Source organism: Arvicola amphibius, chromosome 9 (genome assembly GCF_903992535.2).
Source record: "Arvicola amphibius chromosome 9, mArvAmp1.2, whole genome shotgun sequence".
NCBI classification, from domain to species: domain Eukaryota; kingdom Metazoa; phylum Chordata; class Mammalia; order Rodentia; family Cricetidae; genus Arvicola; species Arvicola amphibius.
Genome location: NC_052055.2, coordinates 38,143,390 through 38,150,060, shown reverse-complemented (window position 1 = coordinate 38,150,060; position 6,671 = coordinate 38,143,390).

Genomic DNA, 6,671 nt, shown 5'->3' with positions numbered 1-6,671 from the left:
ACGCGGCGGCCGACAACCCAGTCGTCGAATCTCTATGGGTTTGGCGCCAAACGAGGACGGCTACAGCGCGCCACCAATGTGGGCGGGGCTAAGGCCGTGGGGCGGGGGCTAAATCTATGGGGCGTGGCGAAGGCTGTGGGGCGGGGCAGGGTGAAGGCTGCGGGGCTGTGGGGCGGGGCGAGGGCCCTAGTGTGTGCTGTCCGGTGGGACTGAGTAGGGCTCTAAGGCTCTAAGGGAGGCAGGTGACAGAACATGATCGCTGTTTGGGCATGAGAGGAGAACCCTTGGGCAAAGGGAAGTACCGGGTCAAGGAGAGAAGACTCCAAGTTGTGGCGCTGAGTAGAGGCGGCTGACCGGAGCGGGAGATGACGATCTAGAACTGTTAGAGGGTCGAAAAAGGGGGTCCTTTTCCCCCTGCCCGCTCCGGGCTGCTTTCACTCCAAGCTTTCCATACCTGGCTGCGTACCTTAGACTTCCCATTTTCCTGTCTTCTGATGACTTCGCATTTGCTGCCCTCTCATCTGGGATGGAGAGTAATTCTCTTTGTCCTAACGTGGCTCTAAGTAGTCGATAGAAAACCAGCAGGTTTTAGTTCCGTTCTAAATAGAAACCCCGGGCCAGCCATAATGCCAGTGGGGCCATTTCTCCAGATTGCCTCCTTTCCCCCTTAAATGGAAACTGCTGAGAATCATAAAACACTTGAAAGATCGTCGTCTGCTGAGGTAGCTTGGAAGTGTCTTGGATGACCCAGCGGTACAGGGTGACCTCTATTTTCTTCTGAACCTTTTTGATAGAATAAATACCAAAACAATTGGCATTTTGAAGGACACCCCTCTCCCGTTGGTAAAGAGCCAACAAATGCTTTTCAAAAATCCTTTATTTTCCAGAATCGTTGCCTGACTGTCTTTTTGAATGGAAATTGTCCGTTTGGGAAGGATTGATAATGATGGCAGGCTTTCCTTCTGAATCCACCTAAAATACAGCAACTTTTGAGCAACTTGAAGACATCAGCAGGATACCGGAGAGCTGCAAAGAGCACAGCGAGATGATTTAGGGAAATCTAACATATGTAGTTTGGTGTAGTGACAGCTGGGAGAGAGAAATGTTCATAATATTTGAAGGTTGTGTGCAGTACACTCAAGAAAGAAACCGAAACGAGCTTGGCAATGGCAAACTCACCAAGTGAGACGAAAGCCGTGTTAGAACATCAGACTGATGGGTCTGTGCAGCTTTTCAAACGCTTAAAACCAGCTACAAACAGGGAGCAAAAAAAAAAAAAATGCACTTTCCAGTCAAATGGGAAGGGAGTCACATTTTGTAAAAATTCTGAGTATCATGAAGGAGCAGTTTCAAGTTGGTGAAGAAAATGAGTTAGTCAAGCGAATGGCGTTGGAATGACTAGGTAACCATCTGGAAGGAAATAAAATTGGAACTATACTTCACACCTCATACCAAAATAAATTCCAAATAGATCAAACTGAATATTGTAAGAAAAGCACTAGAAGAAAACATGGGGCCATTTATTATTTTATAAGACAAATGGCTTTTAAATAAATCTAACATTTATTTCACTTGTATGAATGTTTTGCCTACAGGTACATCACATGAGTGTCTGAGGCCAGTGAAGAAGAGGGCATTGGACCCCTTGAACTGGAGTTACAGAGGGTTGCGAGCCACTGTGTGGGCACTGGGAACCGAATCTAGGTTCCCTGCAAGAACAGGGCATACCACAAATCTCAGAGCCATAGCAGACTGCTGAGATTATCTGATGTGTATGGGTGTGCGCCTGCATGTAAGCATGTGCACCGTGTGCTAGTGGTGTTGAGACCAGAAGAGAGCATCAGATCCCCTAGAACAAGAAGTATGGGTGGTTGGGAGGTGCTCTTAAGCACCAAGCCACCTCTCCAGCCTCCGATAAGACTGTATTTCATAGAAAGAAGTGGCAAATGTAGTGGCGCACACCTTTATTCCCAGCACTCAAGAGGCAGAAGCAGGTGGTCTATAGAGCAAGTTCCAGGACATCCATGGCTACACAGAGAAGTCCTGTCTCAAAAAGCCAAATGAGAGAGAGAGAAAGAAATAAAGTATGACAAAATGCTATTTTCCTGTTCAAGATACAAAGAAAAAAAGGAAGCCACTCTGTGTCAATTAGTGGCCAGATAAAATAGCCAATTGTGTGTGTGTGTGTGTATGTGTGTGTGTGTGTGTGTGTGTTTGGGGAACCTCAGGAATGCCACAATTTCCCTATATATTAAAAAAATGCCATTGTATAAAGAAATATGAAGTTGGTGGTGGTGGCACATGCCTTTAATCCCAGCACTCAGGAGGCAGAGGCAAGCTGATCTCTGTGAGTTCAAGGACAGCCTGGTCAACAGTGAGTTCCAGGACAGCCAGGGCTATACAAAGAAACCCTGTCTTGAAAAACCAAAAACCAAACAAGAAAAGAAAGAAAGAAAGAAAGAAAGAGGGAAAGAGGGAAAGAAAGAAAAGAAACAGGAAAACGCAGTGGATTCCAAACAGGACCTGAGTTTTGAACCATTGCACTGTACTGCCCCTCTGTGGACAATCACCTTATAGCCAGACAGAGGCTTGTAGTCCCTGTTTGGGGATCTTCACACCAGGAGTCTGGAGTTTCAGGAGCATGAATTTGAGAAAGATTTTGGTTGAGAACTAAAGAAAGAAGGTTTATCACTCACACACACAATTATCTACCTTAAACATTAGTGCATTTAGATAGTGGGCCTTGATTTCCTACTGTACCAGGCACTGTGCTGGTAGAGATTCAAGGAAAAGGTACCCAGGCTATTGAGGGCCGAGATGAAAGAATGCAGACAGTTATGATGCTACGGTAGGACACAACCCTCAAGTCTGCCTCTCCCTGTTGCATAATTTTCCATGAATAGTTTCATCTTTCTGCAGGATGTGAACCTTGTGACTGAAAAACATTTTTAGAAACCAAGACGCGAGTCACTTGGGAGAGCAATTTAAAAATGTGCCTTCTCTGAGGCCATTTGCTTACACACAAAAAGCCATCAAAAACTCCTCTCTTCCTGTTCCAGGACTGAGAAAGCAGTCAGGGTCCTTCCTGTCCAGAGGGGAAGAGCGGCAGACGTCTCTATCCTATCTGAATTCCGGGTCTCACATGCTAAGGTTCTTTTAGTGATAGAAACAATATACAGGTAGCCATGTGGTGGTTGTGAACACCTTTAATCCCAGTGCTCAGGAGGCAGAGGCAAATGGATTTCTGAGTTTAAGGCCTGGTTTACAGAGCAAGTTCCAGGACAGCCAGGGCTGCACAGAGAAACCCTGTCTCGTTCAACAAACAAAAAGACAGCATGCACAGGTGACCAGTCATCCCTTATTGTCCACAGTAGGAACTGAGTGGGGGTAAGCCAGTGGTAAGATGCTCTAGCCCAGTGGTTCTCAACCTCCCTAACCCTGTGACCCTTTAATGTTGTGGTGACCCCCAATCATAAAATTATTCTCATTGCTACTTCATAACTGTAAGTTTGCTACTGTTATGAATTGTAATGTAATTGTTTGTTTTGAGACAGGGTTTCTCTGTAGCTTTGGAGCCTATCCTGGAACTAGCTCTTGTAGACCAGGCTGGCCTTGAACTCACAGAGATCTGCCTGCCTTCGCCACCTGAGTGCTGGCATTAAAGGGGTGCACCACCACTGCCTAGCTGTAGTGTAAATATTTGTGTAGACAGAGGTTTGCCTCTATAACTGTTCTAGACACACATGTGCAGGCACGTGCACCCCCAGACACAATTAGCCTGTATGCTCCCTTGATTAATAATTTGCTTCCACTAGTGTTTTAAGTTTTTGTGGTTTTTTTTTTTTCTTGAAACAGAGTCTCACTATGTAGACTTGGTTCTCCTGAAACTCACGGAGATCCGCCTGCCTCTACCTCCTGAATGCTGGTATTAAAGGCCTGCACCACCATGCTCAGTCTATTGCATATTTTGGAAAGTAGAAGTCTTTCCAAACCATTCTTGGAAATTCAGTAATACTCCCTAATTCTCCCTTCAGCCTCTGAGTCTATCTTGTTCTCCTGGTTCTCACTGGTGCACAGTGCATTTTCCTAGACATCACGCAAAGGCTGATGGGACCAGGCTTTGTCTTACGCCTTTATTCACCACATTGTCCCTCAGGGCTGACAGGTGCAACAGATTTTATTGAAACATAAGAATATAAAATGTACATATGGTAGACTGTTTTTTAAATTAATGTTCAGTTGTGAGTGGTGGCCACACCTCCAATATTACCAGTGCTTGGGAGGAGTAGCTAGGAAGATGCTATACTCCTTTAGAGGTTACATGGTGTCTCCCTTACTCCGCCTTCTTTTTTGCTTGAATTTCCAGCCTGACGCTATTCTGTCTGGCTACTGGCCAAATCAGCTTCTTTATTAACCAGTGGTAATAAGACATATTCACAGCCCACAGAAGGGCACCCCACATCATGCATGTGCACTGCGGGGAGTGAATGCAAGCACAGGTAACACAGCACGAAGAGGACACTTGTGGGAGTCGACTCTCTCCTTCCACATGTGAGTCACAGGGGTTGAACCCAGGGCATGTACCTGTACCTGCTGAACCATGTCACCAGCCTCAGAAACACTTTTCAAAAACTGAATGCCAGGTATAGTGGTATATGTTGTTAGTCCCAGCACGCAAGCAGGTGGATCTCTTGAGTTTGAGACCAGTCTGGTCTACACAGCAAGCTCCAGGCTAGTCAGAGCTACACAGTGAGACCCTGTAGTATGGTTTCTTTTTCTTTTCTTTTGTTTTCTTTTTCTTTATTTCCTTCTTTCTCTCTCTCTTTCTTTCTTTTTTCTTGGTTTTTTTGAGACAGGGTTTCTCTGTAGCCTGCCCTAGAACCAGACAGGCTGGTCTTGAACTCACAGAGATCCATCTGCCTCTGCCTCCAGAGTGCTAGGATTAAAGGCATGACCCACCCCGGCCCAGCTTTATTTTATTTTATTTTATTTTGAAACAGGGTTTCTCTGTGTTACAACTCTGGCTGTCCAGGAACTCTGTAGACACAGAGATCTGCCTGCCTCTGCCTCCTGAGTGCTGGGATTAAAGGCGTGCGCCACCACTACCTGGCTTTTTTGTTGTTTTTCTTTTCCCTTTTTTTTTTTTCGTTTTTGATTTTTCAAGACAAGGTTTCTTTGTAGCTTTGGAGCCTGTCCTGGAACTCTGTAGACCAGGCTGACCTAGAACTCACCAAGATCAGCCTGCCTCTGACTTCTGAGTGCTGGGATTGAAGGTGAGCACCACCACCACCTGGCTGTTGTTATTTTTTCCAAACAGGCTTTCATTACATAGCCTGGGCTGGACTCAAACTCCCAATTCTCCTGCCTCCCCTTCCTGAGAGCCGGGATTGCAGGCATGTACCAAATCACTGCCTGTCTGAACAGGAATGGTCCCTATAGGCTCATGTATTTGAATGCTTGGTCCTTAGGGAGTGGTACTACTTGACAGGGACTAGGCGGTGTGGCCTTGTTGGAGGAAGTGTGTCACTAGGGGTGGCTTTGGGGTTTCAAATGCTCTAGCCAGGCCCAGTAGCTCTCTCTTCCTGCTGCTTGTGTGTGGATTCAGATGTAGAACTCTCAGCTCCTTCTTCAGCACCATGTGTCTGCATGCATGCCACCATGCTTCCTGCCATGGTGATAATGATTAAGCCTCTGAACTGTAAGCAACCCCACTTAAATGATATCCCAAGTAAGAGTTGCTGTGGTCGTGGTGTCTGTTCGCAGCAACAGAACGGTGACTAAGACACTGCCCCAAACAAGTGGGAACTCTTTTTCTCAGTCTCCCAAAGATGAATACCACTTCCTAGACAAAGTGATCCAAACCTATGAAAGAGGATTTTCTCATGTTCTTACTGTTGTGTGACCATCCTGTGAGAACAGGATAAAGCCACAACTTCATAATAATGTAGAGAGAACCATGTTCCTCTGCTTTAACTCTACTTTCAAATCATGGTCCTTGGAGAATAAAGCACAGGCTGGGGGGATGCTCAGTGGTAGGGGACTTCACTTAGGCTAGGACCCTGGAACTGATTCCTAGCATTAGCAAACAGGTCCATGTAGCCTGTTCTGGCCCCCCTGTACATGCCTGCTGCTCGTACACAGCCAGGTAAACTCTTAACCTGGGATCTTATTATTCTTCTTTTGCAAGAATACATTTGGGGCTCCATGGTTAAGAGTTAAGGGTTTTTTCTAAAGGACCTGAATTCAGCTCCCAGTGCCCACACTAGGTGACTCTTTAAACTGCTTTAAACTCCAGGGGATCTAATGCCCTCTTTTGGCCTGCACACACAGGTTACGCACACACACATACACACAAACAAAAAGAAAAACAGTCTTAAAAATAGAAAGAAATACAAGGTGGTACAGAAACACACACAGGTACCTGATCTCATCTGGGGGAAGGAAAACATGGCATTTAGGCTGAGCCTGAGAGACTGGCAGGATAACGAGAGGACAAAGGCTGATATGGAACAGTGTACGAAGCCAGAGGCCAAGAGAAGGGACAGCTGTCTGGGAAAGCATCAGCTTGGGCTCCAAGCATCTCCAGGCCTGCCTTCTGCTCTTGTTCTAGTTCCCTTTATGTTCTGCCCAATTTCAAATACTGTGCTTATTACTGTGGGGAGACATTCTGA